This window comes from Schistocerca americana, chromosome X, assembly GCF_021461395.2.
Source record: "Schistocerca americana isolate TAMUIC-IGC-003095 chromosome X, iqSchAmer2.1, whole genome shotgun sequence".
In the NCBI taxonomy this organism is placed as follows: domain Eukaryota; kingdom Metazoa; phylum Arthropoda; class Insecta; order Orthoptera; family Acrididae; genus Schistocerca; species Schistocerca americana.
In genome coordinates, this window is record NC_060130.1 from 920,662,993 (window position 1) to 920,688,129 (window position 25,137).

At 42.7% G+C, this 25,137-nt stretch overlaps 1 protein-coding gene and 1 non-coding gene across 2 annotated transcripts in view; both read left to right on the forward strand.

Annotated features, from left to right (window-relative positions):
- LOC124556398 overlaps window positions 1-25,137 on the forward strand; it is a 137,676-nt gene that overhangs the window by 79,557 nt on the left and 32,982 nt on the right. The window lies entirely within an intron of this gene.
- Window positions 3,517-3,591, forward strand: Trnat-ugu. The gene has a single exon. It is a non-coding gene; the product is annotated as a tRNA-Thr (tRNA).

Below are 25,137 nucleotides of genomic sequence, written 5' to 3' on the forward strand. Positions count from 1 at the left end.
CTAGTACCTTCCTGATTTACTCATAACATGAATAAAAAACTACCATTTCTGTTTTACAAAACTGAAGCCACTGAGCTATCAGTAATCTGTCAATGGCCAGAATGCAGTTATATACAAAAATATCCATCCTCACTCCCCGCAGAGCTGGGACTGCTAGGGGGAGAAAGTTAAATATCTGCACAGCTGAGAACGATTCTGCTGAAGTGTGGATAATCATCAGTTACACGTCATGAGAACAGCTATTTAGGGGACATAAAGTGTAAAACTGTGTAAGACTCTCTACTACATCTACACTACCACACGGGAGTGTTATGAGACCATTACTTTTCACAATGTATATAAATGTTCTGTTGGATAAGGTCGAAATTTGCAGGAGACTTTTCGCATATTATGCTGTCATATACGGAGAAATCGCAATTATAGTAAATAGTAGCCTAATGCTGGAAGATCTGTAGAGGATCGTCGCTTGGTGTACGGAATGTAAATTGACTCTCAATATAAGCAAATGTAACGTATACTGGATAAATAGGCAGAAAGATTCATTATGTATGAGCAGAACAATCATTGGGAGGAGTCACAACCATAAAATATCTAGGAGCATGTGTGCAGAACGTTTTAAAGTGTAACTACGACATAATACTAATCACAGGCAAGGCAGATCTCAGACTGAGATTCACTGGTAGAATCCTCAGGAACCCCCGTTCGACCAGTACTTGATTAGTAGTCGTCATTCGGGTATCCATACTACAGACGATTGATCGAGGAAATAGAAAACAGGAGCGCGTATCGTTACAGGTTTATTTAGTAAGCGAAAGGCGTCACGGAGATACTCAACCAACTCTAGTGGCAGACACATTGCAGTATAGTTCACTGTTAATAATCCCAGAGCGTCCGTTCCTAGAAGAGTCAACCAATATATTGCTTCCTCCTATGTATATGTCACAAAAGGCCATGAAAGTAAAATCAGAGATTTTCTTGCTCACACGGTCGCTAGTCAACAGTCGTTCTTCCCGTCAACCCATCATGACTGGAACAAGAAAGTGGGAAGTGATACTGGTATACAAAGTACCCCCCCTCCCCCCCCCCCCCCGCCCCACACACACACCATAAGGTGGCTTGCGGAACATAGATGTACAGTCGACAAAACAAATCTTTTCCCATGTCTTGATAAGCTCGGTTACTTTGATTTGTGCACAGCTCGCACCAGTGGTATCGCAACACACACTGACAACGGCGAGAGCGTCGCAAGTAACACGCTTTTAGCGCTGTATTGGTTCCCTCCTCATGGTAACTATTTTTCTTATAGATCTTCCTGATTTCCCGTGATTGGGTAGAATGACCACATATTGTTAATACACACACACACTGCAAGATCCCCTCGCTTCTAAACTGATACTGTTATTACTCAGCTTAGCCGCGAGTCCGTAGAGGGTGGTATATGTGACGTACAGTATGACTGGGCAGCATTTCCACCCGGAATTTGCGAGTGTAAGTCGGACCTTCCTTGATCCGCCTTGGTGGATCGTGTCGTCGAATTTCCTCCTACCTGTGCGCGGTGCAGTTCTCGTAAATGTCGTCCCGTGCAGATTCTTCATTGGCGCATTGGATGTCTCTGTCGGTGGAAGCTAATTATCTGAAATTCCTGTCGATCAACTTTGGGATATCTATTTACTCGAAATTAACATTCAGAATGCCGTAATATCACTTTCATTCCTATTATATCAATAATGAAACACTCATGTCACAAACTACTCGTAACCGAGAGCATGGCTACCATCGAACAAGACAGGAAGAGCTCTTAACGCCGACTGACGACTTTGGCGCGCAGTCCGTATCTCTTACTAGTTTCGTCACAGTTCGTGGATTTCCGATCAAGTTCGTACTTACTAAGATATGCATTTGTTAATGAACGAGTGTGAATTTTAACGAGGCAAAATTATGATAAATAGTTTTAAACATTCAGGGGCTCCTCCTAGTATTCATGTTGTCATAAATGACTTAAATTATTAAATATAAATAAACAAAATCGGAGACTTTGGCGCCAAGATGGCGGTACTTCCCGTCATGTATATTTCCCAGGCTGACTCTTGTTGCTATGGTCCAGCGCCGAGCCCCACCCCACTACGCGCGACAAATGGTCGCTTCGTCACCTAGCCAGCCAGCGTGGGAAATGCTCTCCGACTCATGGCCGGCTATGGACTACAGCACTTCCTAACTATCGTGAATACATCAATAAGAGACAATAATTTATTAAAACTGGTAAAAATGTCTTCCTCACGTAAGAGGCACCTTACAAAAAACACACACACACGCAGCTAATGATATGGATTTCATCGTAATTTCAAACACGTAAGGAGCTCTGGAAGCAGTTGGGGTAGGCTGATGTGCTGCAAGAACAACACTAATATAGATCAAGTATGCCAAACATGATAACACACAGCACGACAGACGAGAATGTTATTTACTGCTAGTATGTGTCAGCATACGCAGAGCACGAGAGACAGCGTCCCGGTACTCGTCCAGTATGATGGTTTCAGTGCGTGTGAAGGTGGGTTGTCCAAGGTGCGGCGTTTGCCTACGAATGCGGCTGTTACAGCACGTTTTGTCGCTCACACATACGGCGATGGGATATACATCCGGCCACAACACTTCTGTTTCTGAAGACGCGGCCACAGCGGACAGTTGACAATGGGATGTAGAGAATTGCTGGTCAATCTCGATTTGACTTTGAACTATAAGTTGACAAATTTGCTTCCACCGTTTTGCAATAGATGGCAGCAGCGGCAAGCGGTGGTGCAGGTCGTAGGTCTTAAGTGTCATTTATTAAGATTAGACATTTGCAGACAGAACACTATCAAAATGTTAGTTCAAATGGTTAAAATGGCTCTGAGCACTATGGGACTTAACATCTGAGGTCAACAGTCCCCTGTAACTTAGAACTACTTAAACCTAACTAACCTACGGACATCACACACATCCATGCCCGAGGCAGGATTCGAGCCTGCGACCGTAGCAGTCGCACGGTTCCGGACTGAAGCGCCTAGGACCTCTCGGTCACCGCGGCCGGCTAAATGCCTGTTGATTTGTAATTTTTGTAAACCCTTGTCGCCAGTTTTATAGAGGTCTCGTCGCCACAGCTATGGAGGCTGAGTTGGTAAGTTCGTAAAGCAGCTTCTGGTGCAGTACACCGCTAAGGCAGTTTCTTCCTGCTACTATTACACAGCTATGTCCCAGGGTCAGGTAAAAGGATAGGAGAAGGAAGGTTCTACAACACTCCAACAAATTAGTAACAGTATACTTATATGGATATGGTGTCTGTTCTTTCGGACCTTCTTCTTCTGTGTCGATGCACTCATATTCCCCGAACTCTTACGGGACTTGGAAGAATGTCTTCCACGAGTAATGAGTGTTTTGGTGTGGGACACTACGAATGTAGTGTGTGGACATACAAGGTGAGAATGTGAGTCTCGCGGGCGGCGTGCGCGAGATAGTCCCTGCAGTAGCACTATCATCTGCGCCCTCGGTGGCTCAGATGGATAGAGCGTCTGCCATGTAAGCAGGAGATCCCGGGTTCGAGTCCCGGTCGGGGCACACATTTTCACCTGTCCCCGTTGATCTATATCAACGCCCGTGCGCAGCTGACGGTATAAATATAATTCTAATTTCGAATTAGTAACAGAGTCACACAAACGTGTTAAAAGGTTTAATTGTGTTTATGGCTTGTTGAATTATTAAGTCTGCAACACTGCATGAAACATAACACAAAATAGGCCCTCAATAGCTAAGGGCAAATAATCGTAGGTAGACTTCACAGTACACAGCAAATGCAATTTCCAGCAACTTTCTGTTCACTTCTAGCAGTTCGCTAAAGGACCTTCTCTGTCTGAGTCAGCCCTGGACGATGACCTATAATCAAGTGGGCGATAGCTGCTGTTCTATCTTCCGAATTCGCTTCTGTCCGTTGTTGTCTGCTCATTGGCGGATTTTACTCGATCGGCAACTGGCCGAGGCGAAGTCCATATCTTCATCCTCAGCTCCGCCCGTGGCGCTGGTGGAACTTGCGCATGTGGCGAGTCTCTATGGCACTGGCAGTAGGTCCTACATTTGCGCCTATGGTGCTTTTGCCCCACCTGCGTCTTTTTCTGACGACATAGCAGTAATTATATGATTAAGTTACCCTAGACTGAATATATCATCCTTCGAGCTATAACCTCGTCAATTTCAGGAATTTAATTTTCTGCTTTATCATGAAGGCTTCTGCAGCTGAGGCCCATAGAACGCTGGATCGTGTATGATGTTCGTCACATGGTACCTAAAGTAAATAGTAACAATGATAAAAATATACAATGTAAAATTTTATATGATTCTCTATTCCATCTACTTCATTTCAGATATTACACTCCTGGAAATTGAAATAAGAGCACCGTGAATTCATTGTCCCAGGAAGGGGAAACTTTATTGACACATTCCTGGGGTCAGATACATCACATAATCACACTGACAGAACCACAGGCACATAGACACAGGCAACAGAGCATGCACAATGTCGGCACTAGTACAGTGTATATCCACCTTTCGCAGCAATGCAGGCTGCTATTCTCCCATGGAGACGATCGTACAGATGCTGGATGTAGTCCTGTGGAACGGCTTGCCGTGCCATTTCCTCCTGGCGCCTCAGTTGGACCAGCGTTCGTGCTGGACGTGCAGACCGCGTGAGACGACGCTTCATCCAGTCCCAAACATGCTCAATGGGGGACAGATCCGGAGATCTTGCTGGCCAGGGTAGTTGACTTACACCTTCTAGAGCACGTTGGGTGGCACGGGATACATGCGGACGTGCATTGTCCTGTTGGAACAGCAAGTTCCCTTGCCGGTCTAGGAATGGTAGAACGATGGGTTCGATGACGGTTTGGATGTACCGTGCACTATTCAGTGTCCCCTCGACGATCACCAGTGCTGTACGACCAGTGTAGGAGATCGCTCCCCACACCATGATGCCGGGTGTTGGCCCTGTGTGCCTCGGTCGTACGCAGTCCTGATTGTGGCGCTCACCTGCACGGCGCCAAACACGCATACGACCATCATTGGCACTAAGGCAGAAGCGACTCTCATCGCTGAAGACGACACGTCTCCATTCGTCCCTCCATTCACGCCTGTCGCGACACCACTGGAGGCGGGCTGCACGATGTTGGGGCGTGAGCGGAAGACGGCCTAACGGTGTGCGGGACCGTAGCCCAGCTTCATGGAGACGGTTGCGAATGGTCCTCGCCGATACCCCAGGAGCAACAGTGTCCCTAATTTGCTGGGAAGTGGCGGTGCGGTCCCCTACGGCACTGCGTAGGATCCTACGGTCTTGGCGTGCATCCGTGCGTCGCTGCGGTCCGGTCCCAGGTCGACGGGCACGTGCACCTTCCGCCGACCACTGGCGACAACATCGATGTAGTGTGGAGACCTCACGCCCCACGTGTTGAGCAATTCGGCGGTACGTCCACCCGGCCTCCCGCATGCCCACTATACGCCCTCGCTCAAAGTCTGTCAACTGCACATACGGTTCACGTCCACGCTGTCGCGGCATGCTACCAGTGTTAAAGACTGCGATGGAGCTCCGTATGCCACGGCAAACTGGCTGACACTGACGGCGGCGGTGCACAAATGCTGCGCAGCTAGCGCCATTCGATGGCCAACACCGCGGTTCCTGGTGTGTCCGCTGTGCCGTGCGTGTGATCATTGCTTGTACAGCCCTCTCGCAGTGTCCGGAGCAAGTATGGTGGGTCTGACACACCGGTGTCAATGTGTTCTTTTTTCCATTTCCAGGAGTGTATTACTATGTTATATATACAGGGTGATTCAAAAAGAATACCACAACTTTAAAAATGTGTATTTAATGAAAGAAACATAATATAACCTTCTGTTATACATCATTACAAAGAGTATTTAAAAAGGTTATTTTTCACTCAAAAACAACTTCAGAGATGTTCAATATGGCCCCCACCAGACACACGAGCAATATCAACCCGATACTCCAACTCGTTCCACACTCTCTGTAGCATATCGGCGTAACAGTTTGGATAGCTGCTGTTATTTCTCGTTTCAAATCATCAATGGTGGCTGGGAGAGGTAGCCGAAACACCATATCCTTAACATACCCCCATAAGAAAAAATCGCAGGGGGTAAGATCAGGGCTTCTTGGAGGCCAGTGATGAAGTGCTCTGTCACGGGCTGCCTGGCGGCCGATCCATCGCCTCGGGTAGTTGACGTTCAGGTAGTTACGGACAGATAAGTGCCAATGTGGTGGCGTTCCATCCTGCTGAAATATTAATTGTTGTGCTTCTTGTTCGAGCTGAGGGAACAGCCAATTCTCTAACATCTCCAGATACTGTAGTCCAGTTACAGTAGCACCTTCGAAGAAAAAGGGACCAAAAACTTTATTGGCTGAAATGGCACAGAAAACGTTCACCTTAGGCGAGTCACGTTCATACTGAGTTGTTTCCTGCGGATTCTCAGTGCCCCATATACAGACATTGTGACGGTTGACTTTCCCATTAGTGTGGAAAGTTGCTTCATCACTAAACACAATCTTTGAAACGAAAGATCCATCTGTTTCCATTTGAGCAAGGGTAAAATCACAGAAATCGATTCTTTTATTCTTATCAGCTGCAGACAGTGCTTGAACCAATTTCAGACGATAAGGTTTCATAACTAACCTTTTTCGTAGGACTCTCCATACAGTTGATTGTGGAATTTGCAGCTCTCTGCTAGCTCTGCGAGTCGATTTTCCTAGGCTGCGAACAAATGCTTGCTGGATGCGTGCTACATTTTCATCACTCGTTCTCGGCCGTCCAGAACTTTTCCCTTTGCACACACACCCATTCTCTGTAAACTGTTTATACCAACGTTTAATACACCACCTATCAGGAGGTTTAACACCATACTTCGTTCGAAATGCACGCTGAACAACTGTCGTCGATTCGCTTCTGCCGTACTCAATAACACAAAAAGCTTTCTGTTGAGCGGTCGCCATCTTAGCATCAACTGACGCTGACGCCTAGTCAACAGCGCCTCAAGCGAACAAATGTACAACTAAATGAAACTTTATAGCTCCCTTAACTCGCCGACAGATAGTGCTTAGCTCTGCCTTTTGTCGTTGCAGAGTTTTAAATTCCTAAAGTTGTGGTATTCTTTTTGAATCACCCTGTATTTCTCCTCATGTATGAACATTTTACGCCGAAGTTGGCGAGTTCCCGGCACCACCACTAAGGCTCTCCATTGCGAGTTACTGGCACCATTATATTCGACTAAGTTATGACTCACACCACGCATCACCAATTTCTAATTACAACGAAACAAGTTCTTTACACAACGGAACGGAGTCCACTGCAATCACGTATTGGTGGAACAACGTCCAGAGAATGGTTTCAGTGCTTCATGAACGGTAACTTTGACATCGAAAATCGGCATGGTGGTGGAAGAGAGAAAGTTTTCGAAGTTGCTACCGACGGAAACAATCACAAGTTATTGTTGTCGAAAGCAAATGATGCGTCTGAGACGATCACCGAAGGATAATCGGCCAGAATACAGCGTTAGACAGGAAAAAACTGATTTTGCAGCATGACAGTGCTCGATCCCATGATGCAAAATCTGCCAAAACATATCTGAAAACCTTGAAGTGCTAAGTCCTATCCTACCCGCCGGATTCTCCAGACATTGCTCCCTCTATTATCTTTTACAATCCATGACACACGGTCTGGTTGACCAGCACTTTCGATAATATGAAGAAGTGTAAAACTGGATCGATTCGTGGATCTCCTCATAAGACGCCCAGTGCCTACGGCGCGGGACTCGTATGCTGCCCAAAAGACGGGAGGAAGTAGTGGCCAGTGATGTCCAACATTCTGAATCGTAAATTTTTTGTAAAATTTTGACAATACAGTGCAGATCTTCGAGAAAAAAACGACGGACGCAAAGTGGTAGACCCAATATCTTTACTACAGGAATTAGAAAAATGAGGAGGAAGAAGAAGGAGAAGAAGAGGATAAATAGCATCTTTGCGGCACATGGCGGTAATCGTTGCAATAACATTTAGATTTACAAGCATCTTGTAAATGGCGACACAAAATTCAGATTTTATTTTAGTTTAAATGTTAGGAAGTTTGCACATGTTTTGCAAAATACAGAAAAGATACACAGAAAAAAAAAATCTAACTGGTTCAAGAAAGCCATCAGTACAGCTGGAAAACTCTCAATGACTCTAATTTTCTTCTCAGTTTCACAAATTTTTTAAAAATCTTATGGAACTTAACTGCTAAGGTCATCAGTCCCTAACCTTACACACTACTTAACCCAAATTATCGTAAGGACAAACACACACACCCATGCCCGAGGGAGGTCTCGAACCTCCGCCGGGACCAGCCGCACAGTCCATGATAACTGCAGCGCCCAAAACCGCTCGGCTAGTCCCGCGCGGCTGTCTCTTATTATGAGCGAATGTTTTCACGGGGTAATTGAATCCCTTCATGTTATATGTTGCAATATTTCGCCTTAAAGCTTTAGCCACTGCAACGTTTGGAAGTTAGCTATTTATTAAATATCTTGTATATTATGTAGGTAATAAGTTCTGTAAGTAGAGCGTCACTCTCCCACCATTGGCAGGTTTACAGCAGAGTAGAGAGAAAGAATTTAATATAAACAGTACTTATTAAAAAGCCCAGCTGCTTACAAAATGTAATAAAAATTAAACATCCCTTTAACTTTATACTGAAAGGAAGTACATCATCTTTCCAAGATCACTTCCTTCAAATAATATCAGTCTGGCGGCGTTCTCATTTTCGAACTGTATATCAGTCACTAAATTCAGTGTGCTTCTCTCTATGATTGACTCAACTGAAATAGTGGAGTGGGATGCCCTTATAGCCATACTCATGCTTACTAAAAATAAATTTACATCATCTTCCTTCGCAGTGGAATCTTGATATTTTATTTTGAATTCTGCCCATGATTTTTTCCTTTCAGTCTGTCTGTTTTTTGGAGCACGAGAGACATCTCTTGAGCACTCATTTTCTTCCTCTGAGCCATTCGTTTATCTGAACGGAGTTGTATGTTTATCTGAAACACTTGATGGATATTACATGTCTCTCATCTCAGGTTCTTCCAGATTAAGTGATATGGATTCAGCTCCTGTATTGTCTTCAGAATCAGTCACTATGTTTGAAATAATAATGTGCGTCTTTTCTTCTTAATGAAGGAAAGGTTGGAGATAGGTCTGGAACTAAATACGAGGGTTGCAACTTAAATAGTGGCAACTGTTAATTTACAACCGATACAAAAGAGTCACATGTTTGCACCTGTTGTTGTCCTTCAAAGTAGTCACCATGGTTGTGTATAACCCGTTGCCAGCGATGTGGAAGGCGTAGTATACCGTTAGCAGAGCCTGTTCTGTTGATGGTGCGACTGGAGTGGTCTACTGCCTGTCGAATCTCTGGAACATTTCTGAAGCGAATGCCACGATGTGGTTCCTTTATCTTCGGAATCAAATCAGAGTCACAAGGACTTAAGTTCGGGGAGTATGGTGGATGGTACAGTACTTCCCAGTCCCATCGACCGAACAGAGCAGCCAGTGTCGTGCAAAATGATGAGTGGATTGCGCAGAAAGTGTCGCAGCTTCTTTCACAAAGCTGGTCGCAGGTGATACTCCAAAAACGAACAGTAGTACTGCGCATTAACAGTCTGCTGTGGGGGAACGTAATACATTAGGATAATACCGTTACGGTCGTACACGAGAATCACCATAACTTTCGCCATACTGGTGATCTGACACACCTTCGACGCGCAACCCATCAAGCTGTGGTTGCTCTGTTAGGTCGATGGGACTGGAACTTAAGTCCTTGTGAATTTGATTTGATTCCGAAGATGAAGGAACCGCTTCGTGGCATTCGCTTCAGAACTTTTCCAGAGATTCGACAGGCAGTAGACCACTACAGTCGCACCATCAACAGAACAGGCTCTGCTAATGGTATACTACGCCTTCCACATCGCTGGCAGCGGGTTATACACAACACTGGTGACTACTTTGAAGGACAGCAACAGGTGCCAACATGTAACTCTTTTGTATCGGTTGTGAATAAATAGTTGCCACTACTTAAGATCCAACCCTCGTATATCTTGTTGCAGTTCGTTAAATTTATCAATAATATTCCAAATTCATTATTCCCAAAAGCAAAGAAGAGAATAATGTTGGTAGGTGAGAGTTGTGTCCTTAAAATCAACAAGTTTAATTTTGACTTCATATAGAAATGTATGCAGGATGGCCAAGTGATCATACTGAACCCATTTCTTTGGTTTCACTGATACATTATATCCTGTTTCCAGCTTTCTTTCTCGTCTGTTTCTATCACGTAAGTCCCTAAAATTTCTCTATACGATCTTGAAAAATTCAATTACAACGCCATGAAATATAGGTATACTAAAGGCAAAATCATGCTAGCTTAATTATAGTTTCATTTCCTGGCAACGAGAGAATCTTATCCATCTCTAGTATATTCCTTCGGATTCAGCAGAATCGTGGAAGAAGTATTGCCCGTATTTGTCTGCAAACTTTATATTTATTTACCAGCTCCTTCGACGGATTCACATTTGGAACAAGCAAAGGAATGTTCAATTAAATGGCAGTTCCCAACTTTGTACTTCTTGGAACAAAATGTTCCTTTACATAGGATGCTTTAAATTGAAGAAGCTCTGATGTTGAGAGACGATCTCACAACAGCGTTCTGCTCCCTGTGAGCGTGTCATTTCGCTTTACTTTGGCGACAATACTGCATGTAAGGCTCTGTGGCACGGTGTTTGATCACTGGCTCAGTTCTGCTGCCGCAGCTGGACCAGAAGCGTGTGGCAGCCCGAAAGCCCGAATGTAAAGAGCCCCTATCGCCACGTGGTATCCAGTTGCAAAAAAAAAAAAAAAAAAAAAGTTCAAATGGCTCTGAGCACTATGGGACTTAACTTCTGAGGTCATCAGTCCCATAGAACTTAGAACTACTTCAACCTAACTAACCTACGGACATCACACACATCCATGCCCGAGGCAGGATTCGAACCTGCGACCGTAGCGGTTGCGCGGTTCCAGACTGTAGCGCCTAGAACCGCCCGGCCACCCCGGGCGGCTATCCAGTTGTAGCCCCAGGCCACTGTCGCATCTTGAACAACGCACCCTGAAGCGAAAGCCAGGTGCTCCGTTCAACATCGCTATGCCCAGACCTGGATAACGTGGTGGTACCACACTGCGGTCATTGGTCGGCTTCGAGGGCCAGGCTTAGGAAACGTGTCGATGCCTCACCGAGACAACGTGTTAGTTGACTCTTGTTTGTAACGTCAGTTTTCAAACGTATAACTGAAGAACGAGACAAATTTCACTGGATGTCCACAAACTTTTCGCAACTGTTTATGAGATCCTGGCCTTAGAGCCCACTGAGCTGCTAACAGAGAGACCTCTCTTATGATCTCAAACTTCATAGGCCTGACTTCGTTCATCTCCATAGATAAGTCAATATTTAGGTCAATGAATGAGGGTCCAGTGATGATCTACAGGCGACGTAGAGTTCATTACGGCCCACAGTACACGACCGCATCACAGTCTCGTGCTGGGGTGAGCTACCATAAGGTGAAAAAGGGATTCTTCATCGAATTTATGGTCATCTAGCGGCGGATCAGTATATGCACATCATGAAACATACCACGGTGCCGAGTGTAAGGGTAAGGAGGCACTATTCCAATGGAGTGATCAGGTCCCAACTCACCTAGTTTACACGAGTCAAATTGTTCATCAATGGTTATTGCAAAAGTCAAACGTCCTCCAGATCGACTGCCCTGTTAGAGTGCTGGACTTGAATTCCATTGAAAATTTGTGGGACAAAATGAAGCGTTACATTAACGTACACTGGTCGACACTGACCCCATGCACAGCTGACCGACTGTGGAACCTAGTGTTGAATGTGTAGGGCAGTCTCGCGGGCGATGAGACACATTTCCTGAGGTTGACCATCTCCACGCCTCACCGTGTGAGCCAGGCAATTGAAGACAATGGTGGGTGCACATCATATTAGCCTCTTCCCTGATGAGAAACTTTCCTCGTCACTCAATATTCCACTTTATATCATAACATTTAAGATAACTATATGTTTGTTGATTGAAAATCTGCATGCAGTCAATGTACTGTCAATATTATTATTTGATTTAGTGCTACTTAACACTCAATACATGATAATTTGGAGAGCACAGACGAGTCAATTCGAATCGAAATAGAAGTAGTGTCATAATATGAGACCGTCAGAACGAACAATCAGTACTGACTAATATAAGAACAGGTAAACCGTAAAATAAATGCCGGCCGAGGTGACCGTTCGGTTTTAGGCGCTACAGTCTGGAACCGCGCGACCACTACGGTCGCAGGTTCGAATCCTGCCTCGGGCATGGGTGTGTGTGATGTCCTTAGGTTAGTTAGGTTTAAGCAGTTCGAAGTTCTAGGGGACTGATGACCTCAGAAGTTAAGACCCATAGTGCTCAGAGCCATTTTGAACTTAAAATAATAATATTCTCTTCCTTCCTGCCTCTACAACACATTCAGCTTCTATTGTGCAGAAGAAGTGCAGTGTGGGGACACCGAAGCTCTTTTACAAGTTAACATTCATCGGAAGCCGATGGATAGCATTCCATGCACTGTCCCCATGTCCCCCTGTTAGTCTACAGAGAAACGACAACTACAGAATATGCATTGAGTGTCTTCTATTTCAGATTGTAAATCATAAATACTGTCCTTAATTACATTTGTATCAAACTTCGAGTGACTGGAAGATTATGTTTCACGGTTTCTTCGCTTTTGGTTTTTGAAGAACAATACATTTGCTTCTATCTCATTTGATTCTACTACAACTTTCTTTCTTTTTAAATAGTTTCTAACGTTTCCCGTATGGAGACGATGTCAGCAACTTAATAGATTCAGAACGTGTTGATTTTAAAAGTATTGCTGGCTCTTGATGTGAGTTACTGAATTTGGGAGCTTGCCTGATTACTTTAGGACTCACGTTTACTCCGTTGTTTTCATGTCACACTTCTGCTGTATTGCAAAGTCAGTTTCTCGAAGTATATGTCTGTTACATGAGAAGAGTCCCAGTTTCCAGAGGTTGTTTATAGCATTTTCTATTGTTACTGTTCTCAAGTACACGCTCCAAATAACCACGTAATCAAAAATGAGACACTACTTTTCCTGGGTTATTTTCATGCCAGGTTTCTGTTTCCACATTTACATCTAACCTCTGCAAGCTACCTTGCGGCGTGTGGCGGAGGGTACTTTGCGTACCGCTGCCACTTCCCCCCTTTCCTTGTCCAGTCGCGAATAGTTCGTGGGAAGAACGAGTGCCGGTAAGATTAACTGTAGGCTCAAATCTCTGATTTTATATTCATGATCTTTCTGCGAAATATACGTAAGAGGAAGCATTATATTTTATGAGTCTTCTGGGAACATACGCTCTCGGAAATTTAATAGTAAACCACACTGTGATGCAAAATGCCTCTATTGAAACATCTGCCACTAGAGTTAGTTGAACATCTCTGACGTTTTCGTGCTTCCTAAGTCCTCTATTTCCTCGCTCAATCCTGCCTTGTAAAGATACCATACTGATGAATAGTATTCAAATACTGCTCGAACGAGAGCTTTGTAAGCGACCACCATTGTTGATGGTTTACATTTTCTGCGACCAGCATTGTTGATGGTTTACATTTCCTGAAGATTTTTCCAAGTAATCTCGGTGTGACACTAGCTTTCCTGTGACTAGCTTTATGTGGTCGTTTACACTTTAAATGACCCCGTATGCATAGTCCTGGATGATTTATGGTTGTGGTCGCTTCCAGTGACTGTTCTACAAACGTGTGCTCACGCAATAGTCAGTCTTTTCGGCTGTTTAAGCAGAATATGTTACATTTGTTTATTTTGAGGGTCAATTGCCACTCCCTGCACCAAGTGGTGATCATCTGCAGGCCTTCCTGCAATCCGCTACAGTTTTCTAGCGTTTCGACATCTCTGTATACAACAGCATCATCCACTAAAAGCTTCACGGAACTTCCGATGTTGTCTATTATGTCAGTTATTCATAATGTGCAAAGTAGTGAACGTATAACAATCCCTTGGGGTCGCCCGAAGTCACTTTCACATCTGAAGACTTCTGTCTATTGAGAATGACACGCTGTGGTTTGTTTCCTAGAAACTCTTCAATTCAATCACAGAGCTGGTCTGATATTCCGTACGCTCGTATTTTATTCACTTGGCCGCAGCGCGGAACTGTATCGAATGCCTTACGGAAGTCAGGGAACGTGCCATCAATCTGGGTGCAGATACATACCGCCTTCTGGGTCTAGTGGACGCACAGAGCGAGTTGGGTTATACACAGTCGTTGTTGTCGGAACTCATGGTGATTCATAAAGAGCAGATTTTCGGTCTTCAGAAATTTCAATACACGTGAGCATAAAACATGTTCCATAGTTGTACTTTCTAATTTTCAAGAACATTTCACTCTACCATAGATCTACGGTAGACTGCTGCTAGAAAAGGGGTTAGTTCTTTCTCATACCTTGTGTAGACTCGTATTGGTATCCCGTCAAGTCTAGTGGTATTCACTCCGTTGAGCGATTTCAGTTGCTATTCTGTCAGATCGTCACTTATTTCGATATTAGCAATTTTGTCGTCGATTGTGCAATGATTTAAAGGAGGTACTGCAGTGGAACATGCCCCCTGTGAAACAGTTTTAGAAACAGACGTTTAGCATTATTTCGGCCGTTTCTGTGTCGTCCTGTGTTTCAAAGCCATTGTCTTCACAGTGTGTCTAGACATATGGCTTAGATCCGTCTACTGATATATCGTAAGACCAGAAGTTCTCAGGGTTTCTGTCAAGTTGGTGAATAGAGTTTTATTTTCGTATTCGTTGAACAGTTCATGCACACCTCTCCTTATGCTAATTAGGCTTGGTTTGATTTTTGTTTGTGTTCGAGGCTTAGGCTGCGTTTTAATTTGCAGTGAAGCTCTCGTTGTTATCGTAGCAGCTTTCTAACATTGCTGTCGAACCACAGCGGGACTTTTCCATCCCCCACAACTTTGCTCGGCACATACCTGTCAAATTCTCTTGACGCCTGCCCATTGATACTCAAGATTATTAATGCTGGAGATAAAATGTCATGCTGACCTTTCAGGCAATCTGAAATCTGTTTCTTGTCGCTCTTGTAAAGTGGAAAGATCTTCCTCCTTTATTTGTTTCTTATTTATTGCCATATACAGGGATGCTGTAACGGCCTTATGATCACTGTGTCCATATTCTACGCCAACTACGTCGAAAATATCGCGTCTGTCTGTCACCAGCAGATCTAAGATGTTACCTTCACGAGTCTGTTCTCTGATATCATTGGAATAATTCGTTTCAAAGGGTCTCATGAATTCCGCATAAAGCACTGCATTTGTTGCATGAAATAAGATGATAATCAAATGATGTGAAGACGGTTTTCCTTTGCGTTGTCTTTCACACAAACGTGATAGGATGCCGATCAAGAACACCACAACGGGATCATTACTACATTGCTTCCCAAATTCACAAAACTATGAAACGACGTAAAAATATGAGTCTGAATCCAGCTAATACGTTGACAAGTCGAAATTATCCTAACGTGAGCTAGCGTGTCCTAAAATGTGATACTGTTGTGCATTAGGATACCCATGACATCGCATATCTGGAATAAGCCATCTTGCGCCAGAAACCTAGCCTCGTGGTAATGCCGCTCGACTAGGACAGTTCATTACAGAAAATGAAAGAGTACTTTGTGAAGTATATAACCGTATGAACATTGTTGCATCAGCTACTCAACTTCAGATATTAAACCTTTACAAGCACATACACTGAAAAATCGAGCTTTTCAACACCTTTAAAATTAAGACTTCTCGACAATGTTCAACTCTGGAACTGGCTTCTTGTCACTGCTCTAAGCCTCAGGCGCTGTGAGAACTAAGTTCTGATACTTCCAACAAAGCTGAAGACTTCCTTTAGTCAGAATATAACTGTCTCACATTAGCGAGCCCATAATAGGCACCTTTCCTCTATACGAAAATCAGTAAAAATAACATCTTCTAGTGAAATACCACATCAAAATACAGACATTTTCTTAAATTAAATTCTAAATGCAGTATCGGAAAACCTAGTGCATTCCGTCATCTGGCGTTTGTGGTCTCAGATCTGAAGACCACCGAAATTGCTGAGTTTTATTTCCCTTGAAAATTAGGTAGAAACGAGCCTCAATTTTCGTCGGAAAACTGTATTCTGCTGTTGTCCTGTCAATTGAAAGGTCATGCAGTTCCATACCTGATTATTCCTTTCGGATGATTATATATTTTCAACCAGATTTTAAAAAATACTGCCTGACACAATTTGAACGTCTTATTCAGATCCATTACTCTGAATAGGCGAACTCAATTTTCCCATTTGTTTTTTCACTTTGACATCAACTTTATGGGCTCATTGTTAAACATTTACTCTCTTTTACTAAATTTTATCTTCATGATCTTTTGTGCTGCATTTGCCTTCCCGTCTGTTACTGCTGTGAATATTTTTATGCATACAGACAAAAATTTCTCTTTGGCAACTTATTTTGGACCTGATTCTGTTCTGTTTTAAGGATGATAGTGAATTTTAGTGTTCCTTAATAAAAGGGAAAAAGGTTTGCTGTTGAGCCTGGTGCTTACATTTAGCGGAGTAATTTAAAAAAAAAAGTGTATGCCATTATCAGATTCATTCGTGTCACAAAAATAAAAAATTTTTCGTGCAAATAATAGATTTCAGCTATCAGTCATCCTTTTTAAACTTTATTGGCAGATCTAGATTTCAGCTATAAACTAGCCATTCTCAATGCACTATCATTTCTGATCAATGCATGTAATGCCTGATGGTCGGGCTTTATCCACAGTTCATTGAACACTCAATGTAGTGTAGGTTCATATTGCATCCCTTTTCTCTACGAAAAATATTCCTACATAATATAACACTATTTATGATCCTATGTTCTCGTAAATGGTGTTTCTGAAATTATAATTAGCTGTATTACTTTTCATAAACAATAATTTTACATTTTGTATTTTTGTCAAAAAAACAGTTTCAACTTTTTTTTCATTTTTCATTCTAACTTTAGTACCACCACGATAATCTATGACAGCATACACCTATAAAATACAAAGCTTCCTTTCCAGTTCATGCTGAATATAGGACAGACAGGATGAAATTATCAAATTACGTTTAAAAGACATAAAGTCATAGAATGCATACCAGTAGCTGAGAGATCGTCTTTGTCTCAGGCATAGTACAAGAAAGTACAACATAATTATAATTTCGAAGAAAATGTTATCATTATACGCGTCTTTCAGAAAGGAATCCAATGAATATAATCGAAAAAACGGAATATGTAACTAAAATCATGATTCCTAATTTGTCTAATTTCATTTATGGCTTAGCGTCCTTCAGAAAGGAATCCCATGAATATAATCTAAGAAAACGAAATATTTAACTAAAATCATGATTCCTAATTTGTCTAATTTCATTTATGGCTTAGCGTCTTATGCTATTTTTTAAGCTAGACCTAGAAGAATAGCATTCTAACGATTTTTTAAATTTGTAAATTTATAAATCCAGCCGCTTGTCGGAATCAGCTCCGTCAGTTGTCATCCTTTTTAACAGCTATAGTACCATAGTAGTGCTGTGAACTCGAATGTGTGTGCCATGTGCAAAATAAATAGTGTTCTGCTGTTGGTAATTTATATAAACGATTTAGGGGATCATCTGAGTGGCCCCTCTTAGATTGTTTGCAGATGATGCTGTCATTTACCGTCTCATAAATTCATCAGATGATCAAAACTAACTGCAAAATGATTTAGACAAGATATCTGTATGTGACGGAGAATGACAATTGTCTGTAAACAAGGTAAAATGCGAGCTCATCGGTATGAGTACAAAAAAAAAGTCCGTTATATTTCGGTTACGTAGTAAATACATAAATACAAAGGCTGTCAGTTCAACTAAATACGTACCAATTACATTACGAACAACTTACAATGGAGCCATCACATAAATACAGTTGTGGGCAAGACAAACGAAGACTGCTTTTTATTGACAGAACACTTAGAAGCAGCAACTAATCCACTAAAGAGACTACCTACACTACGCTTCCTTGTCCTCTGCTAGAGTATTTCTGTGCAATATCGGATCCTTACTACACAGGATTGACGAAGGACACCGAAAAACCTCAAAGAAGGGCAACTCGTTTTGTATTATCGGAAAATAGGGGAGAGCATGTCACGGGTATGATAAGCGAGTTGACAATCATTAAAAGAAATACTTTTTCTTTGCGGCGAGGTTTTCTTACGGAATTTCACTCACCACTTTTCTCCTCTGAATGCGAAAATATTTTACTGTTGCCAACTTAAATAGGGAGAAATGATCTTCGTAATAAAATAAGAGAAATCAAATCGCGCACGGAAACATTCACTTGTTTGTTTGTTGGACGCGACCATGGACCAATGGTCTGGAGGTGGTCCGAAGAACCCTATGCCAGGTGCTTGAGTGTGAATTACAGAGTAGTCATGTAGATGCAGACTGTGTGCATTACCACTTCGTGTCATCTCATGTACTTTGGTAAGCAAGGAAAATTGCGAGTTCCATCGATGAACTCCGAGCAGTTCAAGGAAGCGGTGCCTAAAGGAAAGAAGGTGTACACCCGTACTATGGTCGCGTTACGCGAATGCAGTGACCCCTAGCGTTCGAAGTAAGAAATTGCAAGGTTACTTGATACAAACGCTTACGTATGACTTGTGTGTGTGTGTGTGTGTGTGTGTGTGTGTGTGTGTGTGCGTGTCGTAGAAACATAACTAACAGTGACAAATTTACACACTGGAGTTAACCAAGTAATGATAAAACTAATTTATTGCCTGCCATGCTAATACCTTCAAAGTTATTAGTCACTTTGCTATAAAAAGTAATATAGCACTGATGTACTTTTTTGAATGGGCTTACCTTCTAGAGTATTACCAAAGTCAGTCCGAGCAATTTATAATCATTTCGGCTTATGTAATTTCTCACTTTACGTATTATGTATTAAAAAAACGTATCTTCTTGAAAATCACGTTACTTAGATTACTTTGACTCTATTATTTTGAAATACAATCTTTGTGAATTTTTCAACCATAATGTGTCTCAATACTACAACGCTGTACATGTTAGATGTCTGTTGCCTCTTTTTAGAAACTATCGTGGAGCGAGCTGCTCAAAAAAGACCTTCCCAAGCAACCATTAATTCATTTTTCAAAGTAGCAAAACTGGAATCACCCAGTGAAGACGTTAAATATAGTGGTGACAAAATGTTCAAAATACAGCAAGCTAGCTCCAGTTTCACTTCTTGTTCTCAGTCAGATGTAGTGAATTGAAAAGATAGGAATGACTGTGTTAACGTTTCTCTATTTCCAACTACATGCATAAAAAATTACATTTACTTGTTTCTTGATAGAAGTGACTTAAGTATTTCTGACCGATTTGAAATATTAAGTAACATTTAGATAATTATTGAGAAAGAAAGCGTCTGAAGAGGACTGTCGCATAACATTAAGCTTGTGTTGTTGTGGTCTTCAGTCCTGAGACTGGTTTGATGCAGCTCTCCATGCTACTCTATCCTGTGCAAGCTTCATCTCCCAGTACCTACTGCAGCCTACATCCTTCTGAATCTGCTTAGTGTATTCATCTCTTGGTCTCCCTCTACGATTTTTATCCTCCACGCTGCCCTCCAGTACTAAATTGGTGATCCCTTGATGCCTCAGAACATGTCCTACCAACCAGTCCCTTCTTCTAGCAAGTTGTGCCACAAACTCCTCTTCTCCCCAATTCTATTCAATACCTCATCATTAGTTATGTGATCTACCCATCTAATCTTCAGCATTTTTCTGTAGCACCACATTTCGAAAGCTTCTATTCTCTTCTTGTCTAAACATTAAGCTTATAGACGCTAAATACTTGAGATTTACATCAACGTCAATACGCGTCGTAATTTTCCTACTGCACCGCTTTTTTTCCAGTCATTCTATAAGAATTTTCAATAGCCTGTGTTCAAATTGTAAGGGATTCAACATCTTATGACAGTTGAGTTCTGATGCTTAGGGACAGTGATCTGAATTACCATTATGTACACGAACAGAAGTGAACCTCCCCCAGAAGAAAAAAATATCTATGTTCCTGCTCGTTCTGACATACAGCGACGACCTAGCTCGCCATTAAACATGTTTCCACTGCACACGAATATAACTTTTGTGCTGTACGGGCTTGCAGTGTCCGCCGCAAATAATTCATCACTCTCCATTTCGTATTTCCACAGTATGTCGTCATATCGCCTGAGTCACACAAGCCGTAAATATAAACAGTAATCGGAACCAACGAATTTGTTGTAGTTCTGTTTTTATCCAGATGAATTGTTTGAGTTCCACGTTAAGGGACGGGTAACCTTGTGATGTTTCAATATTAATCATCGGGACCAAATTTTCCATACTACTACAGCAATTTTTGTTCCTAGTAGGGTAGATTTGAAAGAAGAATAAGAGGTGCCTTACTATATTAAGTCGTATAAATCGGGGAAATTACTGTTGTTAGAATCAAAAATGTCTTTTTTGAACAGTTCTGTGATATAAAACTCAAATCAAGCGCTACATCGCAACATATATGAAGAAAAGTGGATGTTGCGCCACAGTGAACCCGGTATATAAGTGGCAGATAAGATATTCAGCTTTTTATTCTCTCTGTATATTATTTGGACTCTGGAAATAGTGTCACTTCCACCATGCCGAAGCTACCCATCATACGGGAGTGACTCTTTTGTATGATATCACGAAGTTCCGCACTTCACAGTATTCTGTTAGATGTTTGAAAGAGACAAATGCAAAGTTATAAGTACTGTAATTGTTTAAAGAATTAAATGTCGTTGAGTCCGGCTCTTTTAGTGAGGACTTCCTGGAAACCATTTCGGCGGAAACAGAATTACGATATCTTAAACGGTATCGGAAAAGTTGTACGTTAACAGTTTTTATGACTCACCATGTGCACCAAGTAAACAATTGTTCTGGAGGAAAAATAATCCATAGACACCCATTAAAGGTACAATTTGTGTATCTAATACAATTTTCAATAGACTGATATTATTTTCTGATTAGCGGACGTCCAACTGCTGCTGATAACACCATTAATTGCAGAGTAACATCACTCATTGTCAAATTAATGGACGTCACTCTTCAAATAAAATGTCTATTTATTCACTACACCATGAGCTTTCTTTTGGCTGTGTCATAGATGTAGAAATTACGTGCCATCTTTGTACGCTATAAGTACGTGGCACTTGTATTTTATTGCAACTATTATTAGCAGTAGTGGATATGGCCTTTCGAGTGCACGTATAAATTTGCGTGGGGATTGATGATGGCAAATCACTAGTCCAAGAAATAAATTAAAGTGCAGCTAAGCTTGTGGATAAATTGTTGTAAAACAAGAACTGTGACGCAATGATTCTGGTCACGTAGACATAAAGCAAGAAAGTCCTACCTGTTACCTGGCGCCACATATGATGCTGTTGTGTATTTACTAATACAGCGTACTTGACAGTTGCACCGATGCTGTTCACACCATTCTGGGATCTTCTGTATGTACTCCGGAGCGATTATGGCACAACAACGTACACAACGTCTTTGATAATAAGCGCAAAGTATGATAGAAAACTCACGAAAGACGGAAGGAAAATTATTGTTTCGTGTCCCATCGACCATAATATCATTAATGACGGAGCACAAACTGAGATTGGACGAAGGATACATGGCAGCATTACGCTAAATCACTTACGGGAACTACGGAAAACCTGTTTTTGTATAAGCAACAGCAGGTCTGAAGCCCGCTTTTATCGAATTTGGCTCCATGCCTCAACCAAAGCAGCAGCGCACGCTTTGAAAGACTCGCTAGTGGTTCGAAGTACGCGCACTGCGGCCAGGAGAGAACCAAGCACAGCTGCGCACGCAGTGATAACGTGCGGTTGCTGCCCAAGTGCAAACGAAGCTGCCTCCGTGACGTATTGCCATGGCGTGGGCTAGCGCAACAGACTTATGAGAATTTTATTTATTCACACGGTGATCTGTAGCTCGCATGAACGTCATGAACTTCTACAGAAACAGAGACTACTGCATAAAAACAAAGCATAGTTCTAATGATGGAGAGATTGTGAATGAAAGGTGTTTGCCAGTCAAGAGAGTAATGCGTGAACTCTTTAATGACAACCGTAGCAGAATGTTGTCAAATGATGTTTCACAAAACTCAAAGAAATTCTGGTCATACGTAAAGGCTGTTAGTGGAACCAAAGTTAGCGTCAAGTAACTCATGGACGATAATGGAAGTGAAGTTGAGAGTAGCAAAGCAAAATCATACATGCACAGCTCTATTTTCAAATGTTCCTGGACAAAGTAAAACGCAGGAATATCGCCCCACCTTAATTCTAATACAACTGAAAAGACGAGTGAAATACACTACTGGCCATTAAAATAGCTACACCACGAAGATGACGTGTTACAGACGCGAAATTTAACCGACAGGAAGAAGATGCTGTGATATGCAAATGATTATCTTTTCAGAGCATTCACGCAAGTTTGGCGCCGGTGGCGACACCTACAACGTGCTGACATGAGGAAAGTTTCCAACCGATTTCTCATACACAGACAGCAGTTGATCGGCGTTGACTGGTGAAACGTTGTTGTGATGCCTCGTGTAAGGAGGAGAAATACGTACCATCACGTTATCGACTTTGATAAAGGTCGGATTGTAGCCTATCGCGATTGCGGTTTATCGTATCTCGACATTGCTGCTCGCGTTGGTCGAGATCAAATGACTGTTAGCAGAATATGGAATCGGTGGGTTCAGGAGGGTAATACGGAATGCCGTGCTGGATCCCAGCGGCCTCGTATCACTAGCAGTCGAGATGACAGGCATCTTATCCGCATGGCTGTAACGGATCGTGCAGCCACGTCTCGATCCCTGAGTCAACAGATGGGGACGTTTGGAGGACAACAAGCATCTGCACGAAGAGTTCGACGACGTTTGCAGCAGCATGGACTATCAGCTCGGAGACCCTGGCTGCGGTTACCCTTGACGCTGCATCACAGACAGGGGCGCCTGCGATGGTGTACTCAACAACGAACCTGGGTGCACGAATGGTAAAAGTCATTTTTTCGGATGAATCCAGATTATGTTTACAGCATCATGGTGGTCGCATCCGTGTTTGGCGACATCGCGGTGAACGCACATTGGAAGCGTGTATTCGTTATCGCCATACTGGCGTATCACCTGGCGTGAATGGGACCGATGACCTTTGTAGTTTGGTCCCTTTAATCTTTAACCCAACCAACCAACCTGGCGTGAAGTAATGGGGTGCCGTTGGTTACACGTCTCGGTCACCTCTTGTTCGCATTGACTGCACTTTGAACAGTGGACGTTACGTTTCAGATGTGTTACGACCCGTGGCTCTACCGTTCATTCGATCCCTACAAAACCCTACATTTCAGCAGGATAATGCACGACTGTATGTTGCAGGTCCTGTACGGGCCTTACTGGATACAGAACATGTTCGACTGCTGCCCTGGGGAGCACATTATCCAGATCACTCACCAATTGAAAACGTCTGGTCAATGGTGGCCGAGCAACTGGCTCGTCACAATACGCCAGTCACTACTCTTGATGGACTGTGGTATCGTGTTGAAGCTGCATGGGCAACTGTACCTGTACACGCCATCCAACCTCTTTTTGACTCAATGCCCAGGCGTATCAAGGCCGTTATTACGGCCAGAGGTGGTTGTTCTGGGTACTGATTTCTCAGGATCTATGCACCCAAATTGCGTGAAAATATAATCACAAATGGTTCAAATGGCTCTGAGCACTATGGGACTCAACTGCTGAGGTCATTAGTCCCCTAGAACTTAGAACTAGTTAAACCTAACTAACCTAAGGACATCACAAACATCCATGCCCGAAGCAGGATTCGAACCTGCGACCGTAGCGGTCTTGCGGTTCCAGACTGCAGCGCCTTTAACCGCACGGCCACTTCGGCCGGCATATAATCACATGTCAGTTCTAGTATAATATATTCGTCCAATGAATACCCGTTTATCATCTGCATTTCTTCTTGGTGTAGCAATTTTAACGGCCAGTAATGTAGATGTGAGAGTCAGTGGCATTGAGAAACAGTTGAAATAGTTAAAATTGAACAAAGTCTTGGGCGCCGATGGTATCCCTATCAGATTCTATACCCAATTCGCAGCTGAGTTAGTCCCTCTGTTAAATATACTCTATTTTAGGTCCCTCGAGCAAACGACCGTGGCGAGCAGTTGGAAGAAAGCGCAGGTCGCACCTGTCTACAAGAAGGGTAGCAAAAGAGATCCACGAAACTACCCTTCAATATCCGTGACATCCATTTGTTGTAGAATCTTAAAAATTATTCTGTACTGAAACATATTTAGGTATCTCGAACAGAAAAAAATCTCCCATACCATCCAGCATGGATTTGGAGAACATAGACCATGTGAAACCCACGTCGCACTGTTCTCACAGACACATCGAAAGCCATAGATCAAGGCAGACAGGTGTTTCTCGTTTTCCGAAAAGCATTTCACTCAGTACCGCAGCTACGCTTATTATCAAAAGCAACATCAAATCTATTATCAGACGAAACATGTTACAGGATTGGGGATTTCATGCTAGGGTGGACGCAGCATGTTATCATGGATGGACAATCATCGACAGATACAGAAGTTACTTCGGATGTACTCCAGGGAAGTGTGTTGGGTATCCTGCTGGTCATTTTGTATATTAATCATCTTGTGGACACTATTAGTAGTAGCGTCAAGTTTTTCGCAGATGTTTCAGTTATCTACAATGAAATACAATCCATAAGAAGCTGTACAAATATTCAGTGGTACAATGACCGGCAGCTTGTACATTTGAGAAGTAGTGAAGATGAGTGCTTCATTCAGTGTAGTAAATTAGCGGCCATTCGCCACGT